Source organism: Hemicordylus capensis, chromosome 2, assembly GCF_027244095.1.
Source record: "Hemicordylus capensis ecotype Gifberg chromosome 2, rHemCap1.1.pri, whole genome shotgun sequence".
Classification (NCBI taxonomy): Eukaryota; Metazoa; Chordata; class Lepidosauria; order Squamata; family Cordylidae; genus Hemicordylus; species Hemicordylus capensis.
Genome location: NC_069658.1, coordinates 321,891,404 through 321,913,345, shown reverse-complemented (window position 1 = coordinate 321,913,345; position 21,942 = coordinate 321,891,404). Strand labels below are relative to the sequence as shown.

Here is a 21,942-nt window from a genome sequence, read left to right as displayed (position 1 = left end):
TTGCACCCCAGCCTCCTCTCCTCTACTTGCCTAACCTCTGCAACCAGGAGGTCCCTCCACCTGGGCAGCTGGTCAAGGGTGACTGCTATACCCTTTATCCTTGAGTCACATAGGCAGGACAAAACATGCACTGCTGATGCACCCAAGGAGTTGCTGAGCTAACCCAACACTCCAATCCTCAGCCAACATGTCAAGGTGATTGCTTCCTCAGTGGTCAACATGGTCTAGAGCTCACCCATTGTCCTCTTAAGGAGAAGAGAGACAGGCAAAGCCGGGCTCAGCATTGCTGTCTCAGCACACAAGCTGTTCATGGCAACAAAGAACAGCTCAAGTGACGACAACCTCAGAAAGGAGCGCCCAGTCCTGGTAGTATAAGTTGCACACTTCCAAGCCACAACTCCTTGCCAGGGCATGGATGGCCACCTCTTGCAAGTGCCAGAGCAAGAAAAAGGTGGAGCTCCACTGGGTCGGAACCACTGCTCCCTATAAGGTGCACGGCTGAGGACATGTGTACACACTCCTAGCTCCCCGCTCCCTTAATCGTAGCAGCTGTGCAGCTGCAGGAATGAGCTGGCACTTCTTCTTCTACAGTTTGACCAGGAACAGGTAATGGGAGCAGAGTGATTAGAGAGGAGGAGAGGTAGGGCTTTAAAAACAAGCCTACACAAGCCTTGCACAGGCAATCAGAACAGGAGGAGGAAGGAGACCCAGGGCAAAGAGAACCCCTGTTTTATAGCATCTTCATTGCTTCAAGGGCTCATGGGCAAGACTGTGGCTATCACATGCTCATTAAACAGAGGTCCATCTATTTTTAAAAAATCAATGCAAGGGGGAAAAAGAAAAAGAAAGGAGCAGGAAAGCTTCACTTTCCCTGGCTGATTTCTTTTGCCTTTGCTTCATATTCTTCCATTCTGATTCTCTTTTCAAGGTGTCTGTGGACTTGTTTTCAAAGCCCTGGCTCCCCACCCCTTCCTCCTCTGTTTGCTCACTCTGCCTCCTGTTGGCCAAGGGTGGTGTAATTGTATTGCACTCACTCACACTCTCTCCCCATCCCCAGTAAGCACCTCCCCCCCCCATCCTCCCCTAAACTCCCTCCTGAGGAGTATTTTTTTATCCAGAAATAAAGCAGGCTTTATTTGGGGTGGGTAGGTTGTTGTTTTTTTTAGGTACCGAGCAACAATGGGGCAAGTCGAAGGGAAGGGAAGGCAAAGGGCAGGGGATTATTGTGGCCTCTCTAACCGCCTACAGTCCTGCCACTACCCACCTAATCCCCTTCCTCAAACTAGGCCCTGTGTAAATCACTATTTAAATAACTTCTAATAACCTGACCAAGATGTGTGTGAGGGGGTACTCTCACCTTCCAGCATCTTCAGCTGGGGGCTTCCACTCTGGTGTCTTCAGCTGGAGTCTGCCAAGTGTTACTCTCCAAGGCACCCTGGGCTGAATTCCTCTCCCCCCCCCTCCACCAGCTGTTGAGTCCCGGTGTCTGCTCAGCCCAGAGTGCCTCCGAGGGTAACACCTGGCAGACTCCAGGGCATTTTCAAGACTGAGATTTGCAGCAGTTAATTCACGGAAAACTGGGACCTTTCAACACAAGAGTAAAGGGTTGTTTAATGCTTTGTTGTAAGCTGGTGGCCATTGATATTTTCCATCCCCTGAAACGTATTTTCCAGGCAGGAGTGTCCATATTCTCCTTGAAATGCATTTATTTGCCCCTCCTCCTGCTCCATTTGGGCCAGTGAAGTTGTAAAGCGTGTGTGACATGATTTTAAAAAATAAATTTAACGGGAGAGCGAAAGGAAATCCTGTGGCGAGCCTAGAAGGGGGAAGAAAGGAACTGGCATGCCTAGGTGGGTACCCTCTTCCATGGCGGTGGTGGCCAGCAGCCCCTCATCTCACCCGCCAGAAGCCAAGGTAGGCACACGGGCAACCTCGCCAAGCGAACAGGCCGCTTGTCACTTGCTGGATGCTGCCACTCACCCACACACACACGAAACTGAGGGAGCACGGGCAGCCTCACAGAGTGGAGCAGGCTACTCTCTGGCCACTGCCCCTGCTCCCACCCCAGAGCCTAGGCAGGCACACGGGCAGCCTTGCCAAGCAGGGAGCTCGCCGCTTGCTGGCTACCACCACCACTCCCCACCCCCAGAGCTGAGGTGGGCATGCAGGCAGCCTCGCTGCACGGAGCAGGTCCTTCACCTCTCATTGGTCACTGCCGCTCCCCACCACACACATGGCGGTGGCCATGGTGGCTGCCGTGCCACTAGGAGCCAAGGCAGGTGAGTGGAGCAGGTTGCTGGCCACCGCCACCCCCAGAGCTGAGATAGGGGCACGGGCAGCCTCGCCGAGCAGAGCAGGCTGCTCACTGGCTGCCACCGCTGTTGCCCTAGTGCGGAGGCGGGCACACAGGCAGGCTCGCCGAGCGGAGCAGGCTGCCCACCACTCTCTGGCTGCTGCCGCCGCCACTCCACCCCAGAGCCGAGGTGGGCATGTGGGCAGCCTCACTGCGTGGAGCAGGCCCTTCGCCTCTCTCTAACCACTACGCCCCCCCCCGAGCCGAGGTGGGCATGTGGGCAACCTTGCTGCACGGAGCAGGCCCTTCGCCTCTCTCTAACCAACACTAGTCCCACCCATCCCACCCCTGCACACATGGCAGCTGCCGTGCCACTGGGAGCTGAGGCAGGTGAGCAAACCAAGCAAGTGGAGGAGGGAGGTGTGGGGTTTGGGATCTGTGGGAGGAAAGGAGGGGAAAGCCAAGATTTCTCCCTGCCTGTTTCTCCCCAGGTGAGGGGACAGAGGAAGCAAGCATGGAAACAAGCACAGGTGAGGGCAAAGAACTGTCCACACTGCAAAAACGCTACAACAAATAAAATGTGGGTCAAGGCTTCCTATAACAGAAAAATACAGCTACTTTCCTGCAGCACATTTACAATGTTGTAGGGCAAAAGCACAGCATTAAAATTCAAATTAAGCCATAGGAAATATGAATGCACCCTGCTGACAACTTAGCGACACTGATGTGGAAACACAGGCAAGCTGGAGGGGCACTTAGCGGATGTGATGTGAGTACATTACAGTGTGTAACCTGGAAAATGCCCAGCTGAAGATACCAAAGCGGAAGGCCCCAGCTGAAGACACCAGAAGATGAGAGTCCCCCCACCTTGGTCAGGCTATTAGAACTTAGAGTTCTAATAACCCACCCAAACATTTATAAAAATAAAAAAAGATAAAGGTAAAAGGGAAATAGAGGGAGCCTAGGAGCCTGGGCACCAGACAGAACACAGTCACCAGCCTACAAAAACCAAAAATTAATTCATCAAGCACACAGACAGCAGCAGCAGCGAGGAGCAGCTTGGGGTGCAAAATAATAATAATAACAACAGCACTCTTGTTATTAAAGCCACTGCGGGCTGACTACAAGCAATGAGAAAGAAAGAAAAACACATGGGAGGGGGATTCCAAGCAGCCAGCCCCCAGTTCAAGCCACTGGGGCTGTTTAAAGGTTTTTTAGACGAAAATAAAATTTGTTGGCACTGCAAATGAAAAGGGTTTTTTTTAAAAAATAGCGAGAGTCAGATAAGCCCAGCAGGTACTCTCTCTCTCTTTCTCTCCACTCACTGGGCTGGGCCAAGCAGGCAGGCCCAGACCACCCCTATCACCAGTGTCTGCTCTCCTCTCAGTGCTCCTGCAGTCTATCTCTGATCCTTCTCTCCTGAGGCACAAAATGGCTGCCTCTCTGCCTTCAAGCAGCTCCCTAAATATATTCTGAATATCCCTCCTTTGGCTCCCGCCTGCCTGCTCCCTCCCCCAGCCAATGAAGGCACAGTTGCCCATGCACATTGTGAATGACAACAAGCCAACCAAGAAGCAAGGAGATCTTATAGTCAATTGGAAGCCAGTGTCAGAAAACCAATCAGCAAGAGAAAAACGGAGACAACATGGAGCCCATAACTCAAATCACTGGCAACAATTTGAGCTCGGATTGGGGGGTGATTCAATTTGACCTCAAATCAGGTCCTTCATTTTAGGGGTGATTCGATTCAAGCTCAAATCACTTGACTCACCCCAATTCAAGCTCGAATTGATTTGAGTTAAATCAATTTACACATCTCTAGGGGAAACATGAAAAGCTGCTCTACAGACAACACAATAAAGTTTACATCTAGTCTGATCCAAAATACTGATTTAAAAGCAACTGAAAATATTATGTCAGCCTCTGAAAATTGTTCATGTTCTATAATCAAATTTTTCTGGCAGGTTTTAAAGTTTATTGTTCCTGTATGTAGAAACAAAAGAGTAAGAACAGAAGCCCAAACATATTGTTGATACACCAAAAATAAGATAAAGACCAGAATGAAAACTATTGTTACATAATATCTTCATATCTTCCATTTTTAGTTAATGTAATGTTGGTTATTATTTTTAACCACAATGATACAGAAAGTAGGATTTTTAAACTGTGTGGTAACAATGACAGAAGAATAACATAGTGCAACCTTCTCCTGTCCCTGCAGAAGTGTCCTAAGGATGCAAAAACAGGTGCAACACAAACCTATACATGTTTTCTCACCACATTCCACTGAGCTCAATGGACTTACTCCTAAGTAAGTGGACCTAAGATTGATTGCAGCCTTAATAAGTAGTTTTAAAAATATGATCAAATGCTTCTGAAATCAGTTAATTTAAAGCTCCGTTGGACTTTGAAGCCTTTAGCTGACTGAATCTGAGCATATGATTGAGCCTTAAAACCCATGGGTCCTGGTCAAGTTGCCATTGCTAGCAGAAAGAGCTCCATATGAATATGAAAACCAAGATGCTTAACAACAACAAAAAAACATATATTGCCTCACAAACTGTTCAAAGTTTCCACTCAGGGTACAGAAGATCATTTCCTGCATCCAACAGTCTATTGCTTTACTTTCAGCTTTGCTGGCTGCCAGTTTGCTTGCCAGCCAGATTCAAAGTGCTGGTTTTGACCTTCAAAGCCCTATATGGCTTAGAACTGGGGTACCTGTTGGACCACACTTCACCCATATGAATCTGTACAGGGGAAAATAGTTGCATAAACTCCCTGAGGCATGGCCTACAATTCAGCCTCTTTCCCCCATCATGGTAACAGATGATTATTATTATTATTACATTTTATATCCCGCTCTTCCTCCAAGGATCCCAGAGCGGTGTACTACATACTTAGGTTTCTCCTCACAACAACCCTGAAAAGTAGGTTAGGCTGAGAGAGAAGTGACTGGCCCAGAATCACCCAGTTAGTATCATGGCTGAATGGGGATTTGACTCGGGTCTCCCCGGTCCTAGTCCAGCACTCTAACCACTACACCATGCTGGCTCCTTATATAATCCAGATTATAATCCAGGCCATGTCCTCTTGGACCTCAACATCCAAATAGACTCCTTTTCCACCCCCCTACCATACTCTGGTCCTAACTGAACACATTGGTCTTGTTCTCACAACCCACGTTTTACCAACAATCATAGTCACAAAACCATCGTTAAATAAGATTAAACTATGATCTATCATAGTCTAATCCTAGTTAACTACAGCGATGGGACGGGACTATGATTGCTGGTAGCTACAATTACAACTACTAATATGAATATTTGTTTAAAGCACAGATTCTCATATCACACTCCCCAGGAGCACACCCAGCTCAGCAATCACAGTTAACCCTTTATCTACAGTTGCATGGGTTGTGAGAACAAGCCCATTGCAGGTATTATTAACTGTTATTCAGTTTTTCAGGCGAACGCCCTTTCATCAGCATTCTTATGCACTAGTTCGTAGTAGTAGTTCTTTTATTGCAGCCATATGCCAAACATTCTTATGCTCTAAGATAACAGACTAATACAAGCATCACATGACAAATATACCGAGAATTGCTTCACGCATTACATTTTTCTTTCACAGAAATTATTTCCATATAGAAAAAGGAACATTGGTCTTACTGTGAAGGGTTCTTTTCCCCTGAAGTAGGAGATCCTCATTATAGCAATAGCAATAGCAATAGCACTTACATTTATATACCGCTCTATAGCCGAAGCTCTCTAAGTGGTTTACAATGATTTAGCATATTACCCCCAACATTCTGGGTACTCATTTTACCGACCTCGGAAGGATGGAAGGCTGAGTCAACCTTGAGCCCCTGGTCAGGATCGAACTTGTAACCTTCTGGTTACAGGGCGGCAGTTTTACCACTGCGCCACCAGGGGCTCCTTATGGTAGTGTACTTATTATGGTAGTGTACTGCGCATGCCCAAGACAGGACTGGACCACGTGATTGTTTGTGGGCGTTACTGCCTCCTAGCCCCAGTTCCAGGGTTGTTGAGCGAGGAAGTAGTATGTCGTGGGGAGAGAGCTCGGAATCATATGTCAGGTAACTTGTTAGAGAGAGGATGGAAAAAAGAAAAACAAATGGAAGAAAAAACAAACAGATATTGACCATGGCCTATGCACTGACTAACCCCGAGGGCCACCTCCAGACCCCGCTGGACGTTAGAAACATCCGGCTAGATCCAAAACTGCCACCCCTACTAAAAACCAACAATATACATCCAGGGTGGGGCTGAGGATCTCCTACTTCAGGGGGAAAGAACCCTTCACAGTAAGACCAATGTTCCTTTCCCCCCTGAGTAGAAGATCCTCATTATGGGACGTGCCCAAGCTACAGACACAAGTCCCAGGGCAGGAGGATGTATATTAAAGAACTTGCTGAATAACAGTGCAATCAAACGCTGCTTGTGGCTCAGAAAACCCCAAGATCTTGTAGTGTTTTATAAATGGTGTGGGAGAAGACCATGTAGCCGCTCTGCAAATTTCTGCCAGGGGTATGTGGGCTGAGAATGCCGCTGAGGCAGCAGCGCTCCTAGTGGAATGTGCCGTAATGCCGCCCAGTGTAGGAATGCCATCTGGAGGCATGATCTGATCCATTTTGCCAGTGTGGCTTTGGAGACCTTCTTCCCCAAGGCTGGGGGGTGAAAAGACACAAAGAGCATGTCAGAACGTCTAATGTCTCTAGTTCCTGCAAATGTAGGCCCGCAGGGCTCTGCGGATGTCAAGGTTATGCCACAACCTCTCCTTAGGGTGAACAGGGGACAGGCAAAAGGATGGAAGAATGATAACTTGGGATCTGTGGAACACAGAATTAACTTTAGGGAGGAACATAGGGTCCAGGCAGAGATGCACTGCATTGGATTGGAAGGTGCAAAACTCTTCAGCTGCTGAGAGCGCACCCAACTCAGAGACCCTCCTAGCAGACGTGATTGCCACAAGGAATTTGACTTTGAATGTCAGAACCTTCAATGGGATAGACGAGAGTGGTTCAAACGGTGTCTTGGTGAGCGCATTCAGGACTTTGTTGAGATTCTAGGATGGGAACCGTTGGATAGGAGGGGGGACCAGGTTAGTTGACCCCCTCATAAATCTGGATATGTGGGGATGCAGAGAGGGCTGTCCCGACTCAGTGGAGGAAATGTGTAAAATCGATGCCAGCCGATGTAGGATGCTTGAGCAGAGTTGGAGATCCAAACCAGATTGCAGAAAAGCCAGTACTTTGGGAACCCCCGCCGAAAGTGGGTCCATTTGGTGTGCCATGGCCCACTTGCGGAAGGCCGACCAAGTGGCCTGATAAATCCGGATGGTAGATTGTCATCTAGATGCCAGGATGGTATTTTGCACCTGCCGGGAGTACCCTTTAGCTTCTAATCTGGAGCGCTCAATCTCCAAGCAGATAGCTGAAGCCATTGTGGGTCGGGGTGGGATGTTGGGCCTTGATTGAGAAGATCCTGCCGAGGAGGGAGGTGGAAGGGGGGCCTGACTGCCAGTTCGACCAGATCTGGAAACCACGGCCTGCAAGGCCAATGGGGTACTACAAGGGTGAGATCTGCTTTTTCTAGCCTTAGCTTTTGGATGACTTTCATTATGATGGGCGTGGGAGGGAATGCGTAGAGCAGGACCCTTGGCCACGGTGAGTGAAGGGTGTCGGTTGCTTCCGCCAGAGGTGACTGTTACCTGGAGAAGAAGCGTTTCAGTTGGTGGTTGGTTGGTGAGGCAAAGAGGTCCACCTGGGGACTCCCCAGAGCCTGCGTGATCTGCTGAAACACTTCCGGGTGTAGGGACCATTCTCCAGGGTCCAGTGACTCGCAGCTTAACCAGTCCGCTAGAAGATTCTCTTCTCCTATGAGGTGTTCCGAGGAGATGGACTGTAGGTTGGTTTCCGCCCAGTGAAAAAGTCGGTCCGCTTCTCTCATTAATTGCTTGGATCTTGTGCCGCCCCCCCGTCGGTTTATGTGGGCTTTTACCGTCATGTTGTCGGTTCTGAGGAGAACGTGCTCACCCCGGACAATGTGGAGGAAGCCCTGAAGCACCAGGCATGCCGCTCTGAGATCTAGCCAATTGATAGGGCGTTTGGCTTCCCCTGTGGACCAGGAGCCTTGCGCCAGTAGACCCTGGCAGTGGCCACCCCAGGCCGTCAAACTGGCGTCCGTCGCCACTATCACTCGTCTTGGTTCTGCTAGTTGACGGCCGGGGAGGAGGGCCGGGGAGAGCCACCAGAGGAGCGACTGCTTGACAGTTTGTGAAATCGGTACCTGGATCCTGTTGACTGCTATGATGTCGTCCTGCCACGGCAGAAGTAGCCATTGTAGGGGGCGGGAGTACCAGCGTGCCCAGGGGGAACACTCTAAACAGGTTATCATTGAACCCAACGCCTGTGCCAGTGTCATGAGGTCTTCCGAATGCTTGTGTAGAAGTGGGCGTAATTGCGAGATGATCTTGTCCCAACGCTCTGGGGGCAAGCAAATGACTCCCCGAGCCGTGTCGAATAGGGCCCCAAGTGTACCAACCGTTGAGATGGATTGAGGTGGCTCTTGTCCCAGTTGACCACAAAGCTGTGTTCCTGAAGGGTTTGGAGTGTAGTCTGCACATCCTTGCTGGCTTGTGGGTATGTGGGCGCTCAACTGAGCAGGTTGTCCAAATACGGATGAATCTGGAGCCCCTGTAGGCATAGGTGGGATATGAGGGCCACCATCATCTTTGTAAAGACCCGGGGTGCCGATAAGAGGCCGAACGGCAGGGCACAGTATTGGAAGTGATTGCCGTCGTAGGCGAAACGAAGGAGCATCCGGGACTCGGCGTTGATGGGGATATGAAGGTAAGCCTCAGAGAGATCGATGGAGGCCAGGTAGTCCCCTGGTCGAATGGCTTCCTTTATGGTATGGAGGGACTCCATGTGGAACTTCCATTTCCGCACAGAATGATTGAGGGACCTCAGGTCAAGAACAGCCTACCAAGATCCGTCCTTTTTTGGTACCAGGAAAAGGATCGGATAGATGCCCTGAGTTCTTTGGGAAAGTGGTACAGGCTCTAGGGCCTTCATCTTCAACAGGTGTTGCACTGCCTGAAGCATCAGGCGATGTTTGAGAAGGATTGAAGATTTTGGTGTAGGGATGAAGCGATGTGGTGGTTTGGAAGAAAGTTTTATGGAGTAGCCCTCGGACACGACCTCCAGAACCCAAGCATCGGAGGTGGTGGACATCCAGATGGTACAGAAGTCCGCCAGCCTGCCACCTACCGGAATGGCATCATTGCTTTCTGTGTGAGTTGGAAGGGGTCATGAACTTCTGAAAGGTGCCCCTTGAATTGCCCTGGAAGTGGGGGCGCCACTGAGACCTGTATGACCCCCTGGTGGGAGCGGTTCTGGAATCCCTGGGTGAGTAGTTCTGTTGGTAAGATCTCCTGTAGGGAAAAAAGGAAGAATGTGAGCCGCGAAAGGATCTATGGGGGTCCTTGCGTGATGAGGGCATGGCCCTCTTTTTGTCCCATGTCTCAACCAAAACTGGTTCCAGTGCCGGGCTGAAAAGATCCGCCCCTGCAAAAGGTGCTGCCGTCAGGGCCACTTTAGATTTATAGTCCACATTCCAGGTTTTTAACCACAGTGCTCTACGGAGAGCTATGCCTGCTACCATGGCCATGGAGGAAGACTAGATGCCATCTAGGCTGGCATCAGCCATCAGGGCCGTGGCCCTGGCCATCTTATTAATGCCCTGCCTCAATTTGGGGAGTTCGAGAGGAACAAGTTTGACTAGATTCTTTGCCCACAATGGAGATGCCCTTGCAAAAATAGAATACGTGGTAGAGATCTTAATGGACGTGGCCGAAGCCTCGTGTACCTCTTTAAGGAGGGCTTCCGCCCGCATGTCCTCTTGTGATTTTAATTGTTCCTGACCCTCCGCATGAAGGATGGCTCCTGAGACCAATTGTGCCACTGGTGGGTCTACCTTGGGGACAGCCAGTAATTTAGAAACTTCCCCTGGAAGCTGATAATGCTTCTTGGGAAGGTTGTCAATGGGCTTGGCTGAGTTCGGGCGCTGCCACTCCGCGCACATCACTCTGTGAAACAGTGGCAGGAATGGGACTGCAAGAGAGACTGGTTCAGTGTTTGGAAAAACCTGTTGGTCAAGGGATGTTGATGGTTCTGATGGCAGTGCAGGGGCCACATCCTTGATTGTGTGTTTCGCTTTCATAAGAAGAACCTTGAACTCAGCTGAGGAGAAAAGCCTGGTAGAATTAGCAATGGGAGAAGTAATTTCCTCCTCAGATAGCTCCCCTTCTTCCTTGTCTGGAATGGCAGGAATGGAGTGAGACGACTCCCCTTCAGAAGAGGAATCAGATGTGCATGGAAGTGTAGGCTTAGTAGGCAAAGGGGGAGGGGAGGAAGGAGAGGAGGAACAGGTGTAGGTTGTTCTGGAGCAGGCGCTGATGGTAATTTTGTCCTCTTACGCTTCCCTTCCTCATCAGCAGAGGTAGAGGAGGAAGAAGAGTAGTCCCTGTGCCTTCGTTTGTGCCTATGGAGCAGAGATCTGGGGACAAAATGGCCCTGCATCATAGGCTAGAGTCAGGAGAGGAAGATGAGACCCTGCCAGTGCCACACCTGTGGTTTGTTTGTCCCAGGTCAGAATATTGACTCTGGGGAACGGAAGGATCTGGCACCCCTATAAGGGAGGACGAGAGTGTCCTTAGGAGGGTTGACAGGCAATTGGTTCCCTGTAATGGATATCGGAGCCACCTCAGTGTCCTTAGGAGTGTCCTTAGGAGAGTTGACAGGCAATTGGTTCCCTGTAATAGATATCGGAGCCACAGGTGGCTCAGTGGAGAATTCCCACCGAAAAAATTCCCACAGCTACTGAGTAGCTCTAGGGGAGAAGGGGTCCTTACTCTTTGGGGCGGCATGCTGTTCCTGCGAGGTGGGCGATGATGCAGGCAGTGTGGGAGGACAGCGCGGGCCAGCCGGTTCCCCCTCAATCGCTGGGGTCGCAATGGACTGAGGTTCAAGCGCTGGGAAAGTGCCCACCGGGCTCCGGTCGCCTCCCTCCACTAGCGTGCGTTTGTTTGCCTCCGCTTTCTGTTTGGCGCCATTTTTAGCCGCTTTTGCTTTCGATTTGCAGCAAACCGCTTGAATTAATAGGCGCTCACTCAAGCGTTTCCTCCCTTCCCCCCAATGGGTGTCGTCTTCCTCCTCCTTGGGGGAGGAGTGCTGCCCAGTATGTTTAGTCTTTTTAATGGCTTTAGCTCTAGGCTGCTCGAGCTGCTGAGAACCGGTTGCCTGAGACGCCGAAGCCGTCGCTTGAGCGGGGCGGGTCGAAGCAGAGTGACCGGGCTGAACCACAGCACAGTCTGCCTTAGAGCTCGTGCTGCCCAGGTGCTGTGGCAGCTGCGAGGCTTCAGAAAGAGACCCTTTCAGGATCTCGTCTGTGTGGGCGAGTTCCATAGCAGCGAAACACCAACAAAAAACGACAAAACAAAGTAAATACTTTAGGAATGCCAATTAGTTCCGAATTGAAATAACGAAATAATTTGCTAAGGCAGAACAATTTGTAGTCCTGATATGAGGCTAGCCCCCTTCCTGCCCTTGCACACTTCTAAATAGAAATAGGAAGGGGAAATTATACACAAACGGGGGGCGGGGGGAAAGCAGAACGGAACGCACCGCTCAGCCAAACGAAAACACACACCAGCCTCCAATTGCTCTCCAGACAGACAAACAAGAAGAAAAGGCAAGCCAGAAAATAGCCAACAAACTGAGTAGTGGTGCTCTCTCCCAGAAACGACCTGTCTCGAGCGAGACAGAACTGGAACTGGGGCTAGGAGGCGGTAACACCCACAAGCAATCACGTGGTCCAGTCCTGTCTCGGGCATGTGAAGTACACTACCATAAAGAGGATCTCCTACTTAGGGGGAAAATACATGAAATCCACATGTAAATCATTATATGATTTGAAGATCTTACGCGGATTCTCTCTCACACACACAAAAACCTGTGTACATCTGATGAAGTGAGCTCAAGTCTAGGAAGTTTATGCTAACAAATCTTCAAGGTGACATAAGGCTCTTTGTTGCCCTCCCTGCAACAGACTAACACAGCTTCCCCTCTAGAAGTTGTTAAACACAGACAGATGCAGCAATTGACTGTGCATTCTCAATATGTGTAGCCTGTACAAAAAGCAAATCTTGGCCCATTGCATGTTAACAGTCTACACTCAGGTCTCTGCAGGAACGTTGCATCATGTGAAGCAAATGGAGGAATCGTGAATGCTCAGACCCATAGGGTTACCAACAGTCACTTATTAGGGATGCCCCTTATTTCACCCCTAAACTGTGCTATAAGGGATGCCATTCAGGGATGTAGTGGGGGTGGAGCGCCAGTATTTCTTGGCTTTTCTGGCTGTTGAAGTGGACATGGCTGTGGAGAGTGCCTGCACTTCTGTATTTGCACCAACATCACTGATGCCATTTGTCCCTTATTTTCAGCTAATGGGAAGAACCTATGGCTCAGATCAAACCAGTTATTTTCACTAATAACACAATAATTAGTGAGCTTCAACTCCTTTCCCTTCTCCCTTCCTACCCAAGTATCCTGTGGTTCTGGTAGCACAGGTTTAGGGGTTGCCAACAGTCTCGTATTGGGGACATTTAACAAAAACATTAACAGCCCTCAATGAATGGCCAAGGTAGCATTATAGGATCATGGAAGTCAGGCAGGCACACGATGACTACTAGATAGTGGTGCTTGTGTCTGAAACCTATTTTTACTGGCTAACAGCGGCTTGCTCCTTCTAGAAAACAGAATTACACCGCGCCCAGTTTGGCTTATCTCAATCAGCAGAGGAGAAGCAGTCTGAGTTACACCACAGTTGAAGAAGCTGGAAGTGGTAAAGTAAAAGCACACACCGCCTCCAGCGCCCGCATACTCCCTGCCTCGTGTCCCTTCTTCGGGCAGGGGGCGGTCTTGGCGCAACCCTACATGGAGCGGCTCCCTGCGCTCTTGGGGATGCGCGAGGGGCGCTCAGTTGTCTGACGGCACTTCCCCGCTTCCTCAGCTCCCTGTTGGGGCGACAGTGTGTGTGTGTGTGTGGTGGGGCACCCCGCAGGCCGCCTCCCCCATCTGCCGCCCCACCCGCCCCCAGTCCACGAAGCGAGCAGACAGGATCATCCTGTGTACGCACCGAGAGGCCCGGCTTCCCCCTCCTGCGCTGGGCAACCGCTCGGTCTCCCAGCCGCACGGACGCCTGAGACGGTTGCTAGGGGGATTAAACCATCTCGGCCCGACGTGGGGAAAGTCTCGGCTGCCCTTTTCCTCCAAAGCAAGCTTTTCTAAAGTGGGTTCCCTTCTTTGTTGCTTTCCTAGTTTTTCCCTTTCTGCTTTTCCTCGCAGTTTGTCTGCGCCTGGTGTTTCATTTTGCTACTTTTTTCTTTTTTTTTCCCCCCGCCCAGGTGCCTGGAAGGAGAAGTTGGTTGCGTCCAAGGAAAGCTAATGAGAGGGACTCTCGGCGAGCGGAGCGGGAAGAAGTTGCTGGCTGCAAGGTCTGAATTCGGAAGGCTCTTTTTTATTGTGCCTGATGAGCGAGACCATGCAAAGATAATCATGAGGAATGTCGCACTTGAGACAGGAGAGGGATTTATAGCAGCCTGCCCACCCAGCGTCCTCCGCTAATCAATTAGCCACATTGTTTTCATATCATTGTGTCTGAGCCCGCCTGTCCTCCACCAAGCTTTTCCTGTTTGTAGCGAAGGTTAGCAATAGGGAGCGAATTAGAAAGAGATGAGCAAGAGGTGCGATTGAAACTGGAGCAGGCTGAGAGGAATTCGTTGTCTAAAAATATCAATGGGCCGATGCTCAAACAAAAACAATGTGAACGTGTTTGTGCTTTGAGTTCATGAGTAAACGTGCCGAGCAGATTTCTGTTTATACTGTCCTGCCTTTTGCTTTTACTAGGACAGTATAAGTCACCTTAAGTGGCGCAGCAGGGAAATGCTTGACTAACAAGCAGAAGGTTGCCGGTTCGAATACCCACCAGTACACCTATATGGGGCAGCAGCGATATAGGAAGATGCTGAAAGGCATCATCTCATACTGCACAGAAGGAGGCAATGGTAAACCCCTCCTGTATTCTACCAAAGACAACCACAGGGCTCTGTGGGCACCAGGAGTCGAAATCGACTTGTCGGCACACTTTAGGACAGTATAAACAGATCCCTGCTTTGCAAGTTTATTGCAGTTTGCAAGCATGTATGAAATGACCATGCACTCTCCCTTAACTCCTTACTAGTTGATGACCAGAAGAGCTGTTTTGTTTTGAGCATGTAATAGTGTTGCTGCCAAGAACCCCAGAAAAGACAAATTGTCAGAGACTGAAGGAGATAAATGAACTAAGGTATCTAGTGCAAAATGTTTTGTGTTTTCCAATTTCTTAAGTGAGTTTCATCATGGAAATCTGACATGGATTGAAATGCAGTGAACTGAAACAATATAGCTCATTTCTTCATTATTCTGTGAAAAACTGGACTTTCTGTCTCTGAAAGTACCCAAGAAAGCTGCCAAAGTTCGTCAGAAGGCATCATTTCTCATGCTTTTTTAATGGGAGAGTTTTTCTGCAATTTCCAGAAAAGTAATGAATTATTCCCATGAAAACAGCATTTTTCTATCTTCCATATTTTGGTCTGGGACTTTCATGCCAGTGGAGTGGGTGAGGACCAAGAAGCATCATCTATCTATATATTTAATTCTCTAACGCATACCCGTGGCTAATCCCATGAGTGGCATCTCTTGCGAGATTTCAGAGAGCTGCTGGATAGCCACAGGATGGGGGCGGGGGATTGCGACTGCGGCCGGTGAAGAAAATGCCGGCCAACCAGAAAGCAGGGGGTAGTGGTGGCAAGTAACTGGGGGGGGGGGGAGAAGAAGCCGGCCTGCTGGCCAGCCAGCAACCCAGAAAGGGGGGGGGCAGGAGAAGAAGCTGGTGCCCAGCCAGCCAGAAAGTGGTGGGCGGGCCAGCCAGCCAGCCAGAAATGGGGGGGGTAGGGAGGGAGAAGAAGCCTGCCCACCAGCCCACCAAAAAGTGGGGGGGGGAGAAGCCGGTACCCAACTGGCCAGAAAGCAGCAGGGGGGGGCAAGAAAAAGGTGGCGTGCAAGCTGGTGGGGGAAGAAGGTGGCGGGTTGTTGGGCCGGCCAGAGGCGCAGATGCTCTGCACCCGGCCCAGCTAGTATATATTAGTACGGGAGCATGCACAATGCCATGGGATTTTTGTGATGAAGGCAAACCACCTACACAGTTCTCTTCAAAATATCTCAAAGAATAAGAAAAAGTATGTTGGCAGTCTGAGAATTTGCTCTGACTGTCGTGCTGATCTATGAAAGTTGTTAATGAAAATTAAACAATAGATAATAAACATTTTGCATAAGTGACTTTTACTACAAGTTTTGCATAAGTTTTTTTTACTTACACCTAATTAATATAACAACATATAAAAAATGTTCACAATTAATTTTAAAAAGTTTTTTTTGTGTGTTTTGGTGCACCACATTATGTGTATTAATTTGCTTCTTCCTAGAGATTCTCTTCTTCCTCCTCCTCTCCCTCCTCGTCCTCTGGATCTTTATTCTCCATCATGTCATCATCACAAGCATCCTCTTCGTTCTGTGTATTGTGAGATGCACAGGAACACATGTCGCAGCAGATCAACCCTGCTTTATGACAGCTGCATCTTCCTCCCTGGCATCTGGCATCACACCTCACCAATTGAAGGACAGCCTTCGGAGCTGGGAAGTGATAGGTCATTATTGGTATCCGGACATCCCCTTCCATTTTCCAACCATATTTTTCAGATGATGGGATTACATGCTTCACGATAGTATCATTATTCCAAATGATTGCTTGATGGTGTGCTCGTAGTATTGCATGGCATAATATATCTCTTGTAGGTGGGAGGCTCTCAGATTGGGCTTATTTCTTGATGAACAGCCACCACCTTAACCTATCAACTTGTGAGATCTGTGCACGATGGAGGCAAGTAAACCTGACATATCATTCCTCAAGGGCAGCAAATGTACCACCAATGGGGGTAAATCCTTCCCCAGGCTTGCAAGTGCACTTATAATATGATCATTGGCATTCTTGAAAACGTTCCAGAAACTTAGTTTGCCTTTCCCTGCAAAACCTCTAGTTTTGTCTGCTAGGGATGTGCACAGAACCGTAGTGGGGAGGCTTGAAGGCGGCAGGGGTGCCACTTAAAGAGTGGGGGAGGGTGCACTTACCCTTCCTTCCTTTCCCCTGCCGGCGTCCATTTTTTGAAAGGTTCATTAGGGCAGCAGCGTACCTCCCTGCTGCCCTGTTGCTCCTGTTGTCTGTATATATCTGGGAGTCCCCAGTGCACCGGCACGTGTTGGCAGGGAGGTATGCTGCTGCTCCGATGAGCTTTTATGAAAACAGACACCAGTGGGGGAAAAGCAGTGGGAGGGGTAAGTGCACCCTCCCCCACTCTTAAAGCGAGGCACCACCTGCCGTCGAACCAGCGGAACCACTGATTCTTCAAACCAGTTCAGAGGCCCATAAATGGCCTCTGAACCAGTTCCTTGCACATCCCTATTGTGTGCACCACTGATAGCATGTAAGTCAGGCAAAGCAGAAACCTTGCTGGGTCCAAGAACTTCATATATGGGAGGAATAGTGCAGTACAACTCTCCTTTTCCAGTAACAAAATTTGTGTCAGCGCATAATTCTGGGTACCTTTGAAGAGCTAGCAAAAAAACATCAGTGTCTGGTCAGTGAATGTTAATTCTGGAAGCCCCCTTGTTTGTTGCATCAGCAGTATGAAGCAAAAACTTTGTATCTGCTTCTTCCTGATTACTTTGAAGTTGGCTCATATCTCTGTGTAGCTCTGAATTCACATCCCCATGCCACTACTACATTTTTACCATTTGCTTTGCTTTTTCAAGTATCTTCTTTGACAAGTAATGTGTTAGTTCCATCTTTGTTTTCACATGTGAAAGAAGCCATTTCATTGTTAATTTTGCTATGTTGGTTGTATCTGTGATGTGGTAAGCTATCACTGGTTGTTGCCCTTGTCTTCTTTCATGTGTTGCTGTCTTGAGTGACATATCAACATCATAGCAATCAAATACCACATGAAGTTCGTCATAAGTTTCTGTATTTTGATAGAAAATAATCTGTAAAATGTTCAGCAAGCTGGCCACAGTTTTTTATGTTGTCAGCTTATGAAGTGACTGGAGTTTGGCCATCCCATCTACAGTGCCACCTCAAATCCTGTATTGAAGGAGCTACACTGGCTGCCGATATGTTTCCGGGCAACATACAAGGTGCTGGTTATAACCTATAAAGCCCTAAACAGTTTGGGCCCTGGGTATTTAAGGGAATGCCTTCAACTTGCACCCTCAACATCAGGCAACATTTCTTCCCCAGTAGGTAATTTTTCCAGAATAGCCATCAGACTGCTTTTGTTTTGGCATTTCAGCATTGTACCATCAGCAGCAAACATAGACCTTGGTACAACGGAGAGTTTGTGTTTCCCTGTAGAGTCTTCAAGATTTATTTCTGATCTGGATTTTGTCACCAATAACATTCAAGCAAAAAAGTTTCTGTCTTCTTTCAGCTCAATTGTACTATCTCCAGTGGTCACTTTTTTCTTCTTCCCGGTGTTCTTAAAAGTCTTCAGCTTACATTTTCTCATTGGAGCCCACAGGTTGATGTTTCCCTGGTTTATACACTCAGATACAAAACTTTTTCAAGTAGCTTCTTAACAATTTCACTTTGCTTACAGGTATCTTCTTTGACTTTCTCAGGCATGACTGCCTTTGGGGCCAGATTGAAGAGATCATCACTGTCCTCAGTAAATGGGTTTGTAAAACTGTGAAGAGTGTCAGTTAGTGCTTCAATGTTTTAATTTTGTTTGAAGTTGTGTGTGCTGCACTTCTCAACTTCAAGCCTTGCTAATTCTGGTGAGAGAAGGAAAAACTTTGTTCTAGCTTGAGGATTGAGCATTATGCCTATCAGTTCACCTGCTACTTTCATTGAACAGTTTATGTGCTCCAATGCATGATCTGCGCCAACAGCACAAAAAGAGATTTTTGAATTCTTATTTACAACCCAGTTTCCATTCAATAACTCTTAATAAATCTCCTTGTGTTCATGAGTGATTCCATCCCAGCCAAATAAAGGAGGAATATCTGTGCATAATTGATCTTGTCTGTGATTTCTTGTTTTGGACCTGGTCCTGGGACAGAAACAAAGACACTGTAGTCTGAGCTAAACTCATGGCATGCTGGTTGACTTCACAGTCCTCCCCTCGACTCCCGCTGTGGACAGGCTTGTGTTTGGTCCCTTGAGAACCCAACAGAAGAAGCTATACAATTCACTTGGAACATTCCAATCTGTAACTTCTGTAAGTGAACAAAAAAAATATCCATCTCTCTGCTTTGGTAATAAGTTTTCGTAGAATCTTAGCAGCATCATAGAGTATTTTCATGTCATTTCCATCAGTGTTGCTCTCTTCTGCTAACTGAATTGTAGCATCTCTTAAAATTTTGATAAAAACACGTTCTGATTCATTCACTCATTCTGGTTTATGGAATTCTACACTTGGTATATCATGCTGTATAAGTTGTTTTATTTTTTTTGCAGCTGGGATGGTTGTCCACATTATTTGCCATAAGGATTCTTGTTTATGCCTCTTGAAGATGAGTCATGGTGACTATATTTCCATCCAACAATTTATTCTCAAGCAGACTAAGGAATTCAGTTATGGCTGTCACTTCATTCGCCTTACTTGGTTTTTGTGGGTTGAGTGCTGAGCAATTGACATTCGTTACATGTGTTGCCCAGCACCATTTGAGGTATTTAATGTCACTAACACGTGCATCTTGAGGGTCAATGGATGTACAAAGCTTGACAAGCAATTTCTCATTCCCACTCCCTTCAACTGCATCTTTAAGTGACTGACCAGCATTTTCTGTAGCAACTAAATGCAAAGGGTTCTTGTAACCCGGTCCACTCTCACAAAACACAATCCCTTTTGTAAGGTGGTGATCGAGATCAAGTGAGGGTACTGCTTGATGGTATTGGGTCTTCCTCAGTATTCAATTCCCCCCCCCATATCCTCCTTTGGCATGTTTGAGCATTTTGGTAAGAACAGTCTCCTGATAACATTTTCTATGCCAAGAACATCCTTTTGCTTGACGCTCTTGTCATGTGACATCACTGAGGTGCCTAATAATCCCACGAAAACATTTGTCTCCATACTGAGCACGCTCCCTGATAAAGCTCAGTAATTTTTCATAGGATATAGCAACAGGCTTCTCCACCAATGCTTCATTTGTCTCTCTCTGACAGATGATAAAAGTGAGTAGTTATTGTCATATCTTGCTACTTTAGCTCCACAAACTTCAGGGTGGGAAATGCCTTCCATTGTTAATGAACAACAGTCTCAACAATATTTAAGTGACCCTGAGGATCTGAAACACACACAAAAACACAAATTGAAAACTATACTAAAACAAACTTGTACATGTCAAAAACAACTTCAGACCCTTAACTAGGGAAATGTCATGATCAGCGAGGGTTCAGCTGGTTTCGACAACATGCAACTCCCCCCCACCCACATACCTCTGATAATGTTGAATTACATTTTTATGTTATAAAGAGAGTTAAATCACTGCCTAACTGTGGTTTATTACCTTTTCTGTTGGTTTAACAGACATGAATATTGCTTTTACATTATATAAAGCCGAAAAAATTAACTTTCTACTTTAATAAGGGATTGTAAAAATGGAGCAGATTCTCACTGTTTAAAAAAAAGAGGTATTCTGAAGATAATTACATAAGTGGTTTGCTTTCATCACAAAAATCCCATGGGTTTCCAATTCATTGTATAAGCTCACGCACTTATTGTCTACCATAATTAATCTGGAGGGTGTGTGTGTGTGTGTGTGTGTGAACGAACATGAATATGGTCAGGCTTGATTTGGGGGGCAGGGGGTTGGGTGGGATTTTTGTAGAAGGAGTGGGCTTCAGTACCTTGCCCTAACTGCCAGGGCTGGTAGATGCTTTTGAGCTACTTTGTGCTGTAATATAGCCAGCATTAAACATGGCAGAAAATGGCAGTAACAAACTCCATGAGGCCATACACTGATCCATTGGTAGTGATGGAGCCCTGAACAGCTCGGGATAGTATTTTTGGATTATGTATTGTTTACCATTAAATTTACTTGCTTGGAAAACTATGTAGCATAAAGGTTCCTTTATCCTTCTTATTTAGAAGATAAGCAGTGTTTTATTCTGTTAAACACTACTGTACAGATGTGGCAATGGCTGCAAGGAATGGAATGGTTTATGTACGTAATCTACTTAGGTTAAAATCAGGGTTGCCAGTACCATGCTTTTTGAAGATAACAATTTAACCTTTCAAGTAAAAATAAAGCCTTCTGACTTGCACTGCAAAAGACACACATGCTATGGCATTTCATTGCACATTCAAGCCTCTTGAACACAGTGGGACTTACTTTTAAATAATGATGCATAGGATTTGCACTGTAACTGACTTATGGCATGAGTTTTATACTTATGACATGAAGTTTTTAAAATAACTTTATAAGAACTTCAACAGTTCGTCTTCAACAGGTCCGTCTGCATTTGCCACCAGCTTGTCTGGTGGCTATTCAGGGACGGGCCTTCTCCGTTGCTGCCCCGAGGCTTTGGAATGTGCTCCCTAGTGAAATAAGAGCCTCTCCATCTCTGACAACTTTTTAAAAAGTATTTAAAGATGCATCTGTTCACCCAGGCTTTTAACTGAGATTGTTTTGATGGTTTTAATGTTGTTTTTAGAATATTGTTTTACAATTTTAAATTGTTGTGTTTTAAATTTCTTGTTTTGTTTTTGTTTTTAACTAATGTTTTACATTTGTTTTTATCGTGTTGTAAACCGCCCAGAGACGTAAGTTTTGGGTGGTATAAAAATATGTTAAATAAATAAATAATAAATAAACAGTTGTACAAAGTGGCCTGAGAAAGTGCTAGGTGTATATACAAATGGTCTGAGGCAGAATGGAGGTAACCAAGGTGAGAACTAAAGACAACAGGAATGGAAAAAAACATTACATGCACAACAGTGAAGTAACAGGACTCAAATTTCTGGGTGCAGAAATGCAGTCTAAAATAGCATTTTTATTTGACTTTTGAATCTGTATAGATCCCAGCATATGGCCATTTGCTTTCAGTTTTGGTCTATAACTATGCAAATTAGAAACAGGCTTTTAGAAAACTGTAATCTGAGACTTTCATTATTTTAATTGAAGTATCTCAGCTTTTGGTAGTTCATAACTTCTAAACTCTCAAGGCCTGTAGCAAACAAGTGAGAGGTGGCAGTTTGTATTACAGCCATAATTCTGGTTAAAGGTAAAGTGTGCCGTCAAGTCAATTTCGACTCCTGGTGTTCACAGAGCCCTGTGGTTGTCTTTGGTAGAATACAGGATGGGTTTACCATTGCCTCCTCCTGTGCAGTATGAGATGATGCCTTTCAGCATCTTCCTATATCACTGCTGCCCTATATAGTACCAGTGGGTATTCAAACCAGCAACCTTT

General features: G+C 47.1%; 2 protein-coding genes across 4 annotated transcripts in view; one reads left to right on the top strand and one right to left on the bottom strand.

The window, feature by feature from the left end:
* The window catches only part of DNAH1 (dynein axonemal heavy chain 1), a 280,454-nt gene extending 266,881 nt beyond the window's left edge, over positions 1–13,573 (bottom strand). Inside the window, exon 1 of the mRNA XM_053298325.1 lies at positions 13,516–13,573. The gene's annotated coding sequence lies outside the window, so the exon portion shown is untranslated. The remainder of the gene's footprint in view (positions 1–13,515) is intronic.
* The window catches only part of LOC128345807 (kelch-like protein 17), a 58,560-nt gene continuing 50,108 nt past the window's right edge, over positions 13,491–21,942 (top strand). The window contains exons 1-2 of one of the 3 annotated variants that reach the window (XM_053298337.1): positions 13,491–13,668; positions 13,784–13,873. The gene's annotated coding sequence lies outside the window, so the exon portion shown is untranslated. Of the gene's footprint in view, positions 13,669–13,783; positions 13,874–14,619; positions 14,725–21,942 lie in introns of those variants that run through there. The other 2 variants (XM_053298338.1, XM_053298339.1) reach the window with 2 other exon arrangements.